The sequence below is a fragment of the Xenopus laevis genome, chromosome 2S (genome assembly GCF_017654675.1).
Source record: "Xenopus laevis strain J_2021 chromosome 2S, Xenopus_laevis_v10.1, whole genome shotgun sequence".
Taxonomy (NCBI): domain Eukaryota; kingdom Metazoa; phylum Chordata; class Amphibia; order Anura; family Pipidae; genus Xenopus; species Xenopus laevis.
Window position 1 is genome coordinate 167,907,280 of NC_054374.1, and position 8,605 is coordinate 167,915,884.

Below are 8,605 nucleotides of genomic sequence, written 5' to 3' on the forward strand. Positions count from 1 at the left end.
GTAACCAACAGATCCCCCTGCTCCTGATGATCACTGACCTGTGCACCCCACATCATGTCAATGTTGCATCATGTCCCATATCCCCATCCTTCTTTATAACTTGTGCTGCTGATTGGGGGAGTGGGACTGAGCCTGTTGGGCCCATGAGGACCAGGTACTGATGAATGAATCTGTCCAGTTTTGCTTCGTTTAAAAAATTGCGAAATTGTGAAATGTATTTGCGAAATGGTGAAAAATCCGCGAAAGAGATTGATGTCACTGTATGTCAATTTTTTTTACGCATGACCAATTTTTCCACGTACAACAATTTTTTATCACTCCAAATGCATTTAAGCCAATGGGCCTTTTCCTTAGCGTCCAATTGCAGCACACAAATGGGATTTAGTCCCATTCCCTGTTAATAGGACAGTAGGAACAATAAAGTTTAGCACACATATAAGGATCACCCCTCCCCTCCAACCCTCATGTTTTTTTCTGTCCTACCTTTGGTAGGATAGTAGGAACGAAGATTTTTACTTTTTTCTGATTTCAGCTCCAAGAGAGCTGTGGACATACAGGGAGCCAGAGAGTCTGGTGGTCCTTGTGGGTTAGGACATGTTCGCACTGCGATTACCCCTTGAGCAGTAGACGCGTTTATTGCCGATTATTCTGGCACTTCCGCGTTCCAGCCGCATCAGGTGACGTCAGCGCGGTGGACGCGATGCGTCTGACGTCATCACGCTCGTCCGGGCCGGAGGCGCCCTATAATGATGTCATGGCGCTCGAAGCAGCGCGGAAAATTATAAAACAATAGCGCTTTACAGCGCAGATTGCCTGCCACTTGTCACTGACAGAAGGACCAGGTTCTAGGGCTGCTGAGTGCTGCAGAAAAAGCCTGAAGGTATGTTCAGGTCCATTATGCCTACTTCTCTCTCTCTCTCTTATGAGGATTAAGGTTGTTTTTTTCTCCATGTATTACAGATGTCTAGTCAGGAAGCTCCCTCTGGGAAGAAAAAATCCAAGACCAGACATTTGATTTGCCGAGAATGTGAGGTTCCATTACCTGATAATTATGAAAGGGGGCGCTGTGAAGATTGTCTTGCAAAAGTACAGAGTGTACCACAACAACCTGAAAGTTCTCTATCCTGGCTTAAAGATTATCTTGAGCAATCTTTTACAGAGATTAAACAATCACTCATACAGAGAGATTCAGGAGAGAGGGAAAAGTCTCCGGAGTCCCTGGATGGGGCAGAATTTACAGTACTTGACGAAATATATTCGTCTTCCGATGGAGAGGAGACAGAGATGGCAGTATTCCATGAGGAATCAGTCTCGAAGTTGATTAAAGCTGTTAGATCGGCTATTGAAGACCAGGAAGGAAAAGATTTGACTACAGTAACTGAAAAAGGTTGGATGCAAAAGAAACAAAAAGTTTTTCCTGTACACCCGGTGATTAAAGATCTCATAGAATTTGAATGGAAAAACCCAGATAAAGCCCCGGTAATTAATAAGAGATTTAAAACACTTTTCCTATTAGTGAAGAAGCTAAAGTTTGGGAATCACCTCCAAAAGTAGATGTCGCGGTGGGTCGCCTATCCAAGAGAACTACTATCCCTGTGGAAGATGGTTCAGGTCTTAAAGATGTCATGGACCGTAAAGCTGAATGTTCCCTCAGACGCATTTATTTCACTTCTTCTAATCAATGCAAGCCACTGATTGCGGCATCAGAGGTTTCCAGGGCCCTCAGGAACTGGGTAGTCCAGTTAGAAGAGGATATACAGGGAAAAACTCCTAGAGAGAACCTGATTAAAGATATAAAGATCATTAAAACTGCATCTGAATTTCTTTGTGATTCATCGATTGAAGCCTTGAAGCTTGCCTCCAGAAATATGGCACTGGCTACCGCCGCTAGGCGGGCTATATGGCTAAAACCTTGGAGAGCGGATTCTACATCTAAGATAAATTTATGTAATATGGATTTCGAGCCTGGACATTTGTTTGGATCCAAACTAGATACTTTAATGGAAAAATTGTCTGACGAAAAAGGGAAATCTCTGCCACAAGATAGAGCAAGAAGAGGTAGAAGCTTCTTTTTTCGTAAACAAAGAAGATCTTCACCCAGACCGCGGTTGTCCAAATATCCTGAGAGGGAGAAAGAGAAAGAGAGACCTCAATCTTTCAGAGGACAAGGAGCTAGAGCTACAAGAGGTAAAACGAGGGGTTTTTCAGGAGGATATCGATTCTCTTCATGACGCCAGAAGTTTGGAGGTGGGAGGCAGACTAAAATTTTTCTATCCCCAATGGAAATCATTTATCACCGATTCATGGGTTCTGCATCTTATAAAAGAAGGTTACAGAATAGAGTTTCTGAGACAACCACCTCAAGAATTTGTCGTTACCCAAACAGATTTTTCAACTCAAAAACAGCAAGCACTAGAGAAGTCCGTGATAACATTTTTACAAATGAATGTACTAGAGGAAGTTCCCCAATTAGAAAGAGGTTCGGGAACATATTCCAGAATTTTTTTGGTCCCAAAGCCAAATGGAACATTCCGAATGATTATCGACCTAAGAAGGTTAAACAGATTTATAAGAAAGAAGCATTTCCGAATGGAATCCATAAAATCAGTTATACAGATTCTAGAAGAGGGAGATTTTTTGGCCACTCTAGATTTAAAAGACGCATATCTACACCTGCCGATATTTGCAAAACACAGGAAATATCTAAGAGTGGCAATAACGGTCGACAATCAACTTCGACATTTTCAGTTTCAGGCTCTTCCCTTTGGAATAACCTCAGCCCCCCGTGTTTTCACGAAAGTGGTAGTATCCGTAGTAGCCGTCTCAGGGAAGAAGGAATTCATATTGTGCCGTATTTGGACGACTGGCTAATAAAGGCAAAGACAGCTTCTTTACTATCAGAACATCTTCAAAGGACACTCGAAGTTCTGAAGACCCTCGGATGGATAGTGAATTACGAAAAATCCTCTCTCCAACCTTCAAGACAAAAACAATTCCTGGGGTTTGTCTTAGATACAGAAAAGATGAAAATAAGTCTGACAGAACAGAGGACGAGGGCTCTTCAAGTTCAGATCTTGGAATTACAGTCACATGCCCCGGCATCCCTTCGTCAGATGATGAAAGTATTGGGCCTTATGACATCGTCCATAGAGGCAGTGCCTTGGGCACGCTTTCACATGAGGTATCTCCAAAACGAGATACTATCCAGATGGGATCGAAAATTATCTTCCCTGGATTCAATGATATTCATCCCGGTGGGAGTAATGGAAGCAATGAATTGGTGGCTCCAGAGGGACAGATTAAGACAAGGGAGATCAATAACAGAACAAAATTGGCTCCTTGTCACAACAGATGCCTCCAAAATCGGCTGGGGTGCGCATTTGGGGTCCCTTATGGTCCAGGGGAGATGGGATCTGATGGAGAAGTCTCTCTCTTCAAACTTCAGAGAGCTAAGGGCAGTATTTCTAGCCTTGAAAGCATTCCAGCCAAGGATCAAGGGACATGCGGTCAAAATTCAGACAGACAATATCTCTGTAGTGGCTTACCTGAACAAGCAGGGAGGGACAAGGTCCAGAATTCTCCTAACAGAGTCCCTAAAGATCCTCAGATGGGCAGAGGACAATTTACAGGATCTCAAGGCAGTTCATATAAGAGGAAAGGACAATTGTCTGGCAGACAGGCTGAGCAGGGGGAAAGTGTGCCCAGGAGAGTGGTCTTTAAACCAAGTAATGTTTCAGAAGATCATACACAGGTGGGGGAGACCAGTGGTAGACTTGATGGCAACACGCCACAATGCAAAGACAACCAAATTTTGCTCCCTATACAGGGAAGACAACCCTTGGGTTCTGGATGCTTTTTCCATAGAATGGAAGTTCAGACTGGCATATATTTTCCCTCCAATCCCCTTAATCGGCAGAGTTCTGAAGAAAATCAGACGGGAGCAATCTTCAGTGATAGCCATAATACCTTTTTGGCCAAAAAGGAACTGGTTCTCGGGCCTGATGGAGATGTGTCAGGGAGAATATTGGGTTCTTCCATTAACAAGAGATCTGCTGAGCCAGGGACAGCAGTTTCCCTTGGACCTACAACGCTGGAGACTGACAGCGTGGAAGTTGATAGGCCCCTATTAGAAAAATTGGGTCTATCGGAAGAGGTTGTAAATACATTACTTCAGTCAAGGAAGCCATCAACATCTAAAGTTTATGCCAGAATTGTTAAGGCTTATAAGAAATGGTGTGTTTCTCAAGAAATTTCTTGGTCCAATACGAATAATAACCAAGTTTTGGAATTTTTGCAAAAAGGCCTTGAGAAAGGTCTTAAGCCTAATACCCTCAAGGTTCAAGTATCGGCGTTATCTGCTTTTTTGGGAATTAGACTTTCCGAGAATCCTCTCTTTAGAAGGTTTATTAAAGCTGCAGTAAAGCTCAGACCAACAGTAATACACCCTATACCACAGTGGGACTTAAACGTGGTCTTAGAAGGTTTGTGTGGAATTCCTTTTGAACCACTGGATAAATCAGACATAAAACACTTATCCTTTAAAGCACTATTCCTCACGGCCATAACATCAGCTAAAAGGGTCAGTGAGCTACAAGCATTGTCGGTCAAAGAACCTTACATCAGGTTTTTTCAGGATTATGTTTTATTAAGAACAACTCCCCACTTCAGACTGAAGGTTGCATCCTGGTCTAATATAAATCAAGAGATTTGCCTTCCTACTTTTTTACCAGAACAGAATACGGCGGAAGAAGTTCGGTTGCATTCCCTCGATGTGGGGAGGATTCTCAAAGAATACATCAGAAGAACTCAAGATTTTAGAGTATCTGAAAGCTTGTTCATTTCTTTCTTTGGGAAGAACAAAGGGAAGACAGCTTCAAAATTATCTCTGGCCAGATGGTTAAAGGATACTATTCAGACATGCTATATCGCAGATAATCGTTCTCCTCCTTTATTTGTCAAAGCACATTCAACCAGAGCTACAGCTACATCTTGGGCAGAAAAATTTCTAGTCCCAATGGATCAAATATGCAGAGCGGCTTCTTGGTCGAATCTTCACACTTTCTCCAAGCACTATAGACTAGACATACAGGCTTCCCAGGAGGCAGCTTTTGGAAGAACTATTATACAGTCAGTGACGAAGAGTTCCTGAAATCCCACCCTTTCTTGCTATATCCCATTTGTGTGCTGCAATTGGACGCTAAGGAAAGTTGAAATTTTACTTACCGTAATTTCTCTTTCCTTTTCAGTCCAATTGTCAGCACAAATAAGATTTACCCTTCCCGATTAAATTACTATGCATTCAGTGTTTGTTATATTTTTTTTTTTTTTTTTCTTGGAAAGAACATGAGGGTTGGAGGGGAGGGGTGATCCTTATATGTGTGCTAAACTTTATTGTTCCTACTGTCCTATTAACAGGGAATGGGACTAAATCCCATTTGTGTGCTGACAATTGGACTGAAAAGGAAAGAGAAATTACGGTAAGTAAAATTTCAACTTTTCTTGTGGCAACTTTTTGTGTCTTGGCAACTTTTTTGTCCAAATAAATTAAAGTCAATGGGTATTTTTTTTTCTTATGGCAACTTTTTTGTCTCGGCAACAATTTTGACTCGGTCGCTTTTTTGTTGCGGTGAAATTTTTTGGTGCACTCAGCTCACTGCACTGTAAGACAGGAACCAATCAGCAGCTAGCCGGACCTGATCGGGATCTGAAGCCTGTCTGTGCTTGTGTGTTTGCAGGGCTGTGATTGGCCCCTCCTACTGTGTTTCTGGCAGGGCCTGTTAGGACACGCCCACCCCTCATTTGAAACACAGACAGGGACCAGAGAACATCTATAGGGAGCACCAATAAAGGGGCTATTTTTAAAGATAATATAAATTTTTAGCCCCAAGGTAACACCAACACCACATATTATTCATAATTGCCTACAAGATTCATTATTTTTTGTTTATACTTATGTCGCCTTTAAAGGACCAGTAACACCATTTTTTATTTTTAGAAAAAAAAATGCATATACATTACTTACCTCCAATATGCTGATCTTTCCTGCTGTTTGGGTAAGACATCAGAAAAAACTAAAACCGGCACTGTCCCACGACGTCCACAGGGTCTCCGCCATCTTCTTGCTTGTTCCCTTCTTCTCCCTTACGTGCTCGCTGCTGTGTCTCTCTTCCGGCACCCGACTTCCTGGTTTGTGGCGTCACTTCCGGTTTTGTGACAGTCTTTAGCCCCCAGTGTTGTACTCCACACAGCCCTCATTGGTTTTGTCTCTTTCTCCCACCATTCTCTGCATTTCTCTCTCTCCCTGCTCCTTTACCCAGCCGTTCCTTCAGATTGCCTGCCTCTCCATGCATCTCGCTCTCTCTCTGCCTGCTCGTTTACCCAGCCGTTCCGTTAGATTCCCTGCCTCCCCCTGTATTTCTCTCTCTCCCTGCTCCTTTACCCAGCCGTTCCTTCAGATTGCCTGCCTCCCCGTGCATCTCGCTCTCTCTCTGCCTGCTCGTTTACCCAGCCGGCAGTTTCACTAATCACCGCTCTGGCTCCCACGCTGTATTTGGACTTCCGGTTACTGACTTCCGGTACTGTGCGGCGGATCAGCGTCGGGGACGCGCACAAAGTGGTCGCCTTTTCGCCGTTTTCCATGGCAATGGAGAATAGGTATTCTAAAAATTTTTTTTAAAAAAATGCTAGGTATATTATATTAATGTAGTACGGCATGACCATTATTTTTAACATGTAGAATGGATTTCTTGAATAAAAATTTTTGATGTTACTGGTCCTTTAATGCATTTGCAATGAAAAAAAATTGTGGCTTGCGGAAAAATTTGTTGTCCGTAAAAAAACTGATTCCCATTGACTTCAATGCGTTTCACAAATTTTTTGACTGTTTCGACAGGGACAGATTTGCTCATCAATATTCATTTGCTGATACTGGAATACGATTCTGTGCCTCGGCCAAATTCTCTCCTTTTTTAATCTATTGGGGCAAAACTACACGAGATGTTTTAATAAGATCTTGTGAAGAAAATCACTGCCTTCTTTTTTTCCCTAACATTTTACACCGTGTCCCTAATCTTTGTATGTATTTCAATTTAAATGTATCGTAATTTATTCCAATGTAATTACACAGATTTATAGTGCACATAATGACAGATGTAATAACAATTGAATTGTTACCGCGAATCAAGTAGTTTGTGGCACAAATAGCAAATTTGAGTTTCTAAAACTGGAGTTTTCCAGATTTATTAAGTACAGGTATAGGACCTGTTTTCCAGAATGCTCTGGGCCTGGCGTTTTCTGGCAGTGTCAGACTGGGTGGGTTCTGGGCTCCCTCAGACCCTCTCCCACGGTACCATTAAATAATAGTACCAGTATGGTTGTAACAGATACAGATAAGGGAAATGTGTTAAATCAGTTCTTTTCTTCAGTGTATACAATAGAGGAGTGTGAGTTCCCAGGCTCACTTTATAGCTGCACTAATGGCTCAGCTCAATCTAGTCAGTGGCTGACTCAGGATATGATTCATAAAGCTTTAATACAAATGAATGTAAACAAGGCTCCAGGGCCTGATGGCATACACCCCCGGGTTCTAAGAGAGCTTAGTTCAGTTTTAGACCAGCCCTTATTTCTGATTTTCTCAGATTCACTGTCATCTGGTATGGTGCCTATGGATTGGAGAAAAGCTGATGTTATTCCAATATTTAAAAAGGGATTACGATCTCAGCCTGGCAATTATAGGCCAGTAAGCTTGACATCTGTGGTGGGCAAATTATTTGAAGGCTTGTTAAGGGATCACATTCAAAATTTTGTCCTAATGAATGTCATTATGAGCAGCAATCAGCATGGCTTTATGAAGGATAGGTCATGTCAGACGAATTTGATTGCATTTTATGATGTGGTAAGTAAGATGCTGGACAGTGGGGGGGGGGGCAGTAGATCTATTTGGATTTTGCCAAAGCGTTTGATACTGTGCCCCACAAACGACTGCTTTCTAAACTAAGGTCTGTTGGGCTTAATGAAGTCGTTTGCACATGGATAGGAAACTGGCTACAGGATCGGGTACAGAGGGTGGTTGTTAATGGGACATTCTCTACTTGGAGTAAGGTTCTTAGTGGGGTCCCCCAGGGCTCAGTATTGGGGCCACTTTTATTTAACTTGTTCATTAATGACTTAGGGGAGGGTGTTGTAAGTAATGTATCAGTGTTTGCAGATGACACAAAATTATCAGCCCAATTAATTCCATCCAGGATGTGGCACTTGCAACAGGATCTTGACTAACTGGCAATCTGGGCAGCTAAGTGGCAAATGAGATTCAATGTTGATAAATGTAAAGTCCTGCACCTGGGATGTAACAATATCCACTTATACCCTTAATGGGACTGCACTAGGCAAATCCATAATGGAGACGGAGCTTGGAGTCCTTGTAGATAATAAACTTGTCTGTAGCAAGTAATGCCAGTCAGCAGCATCAAGGGCAAATAAGGTCTTGACTTGTATTAAATGGGGCAGAGAGTCACGGGAGGAGGGGGTCCCACTGTATAGAGCACTGGTAAGGCCCCATCTAGAATATGCCCTACAGTTTTGGTCTCCATCACTCAAACAGGACATT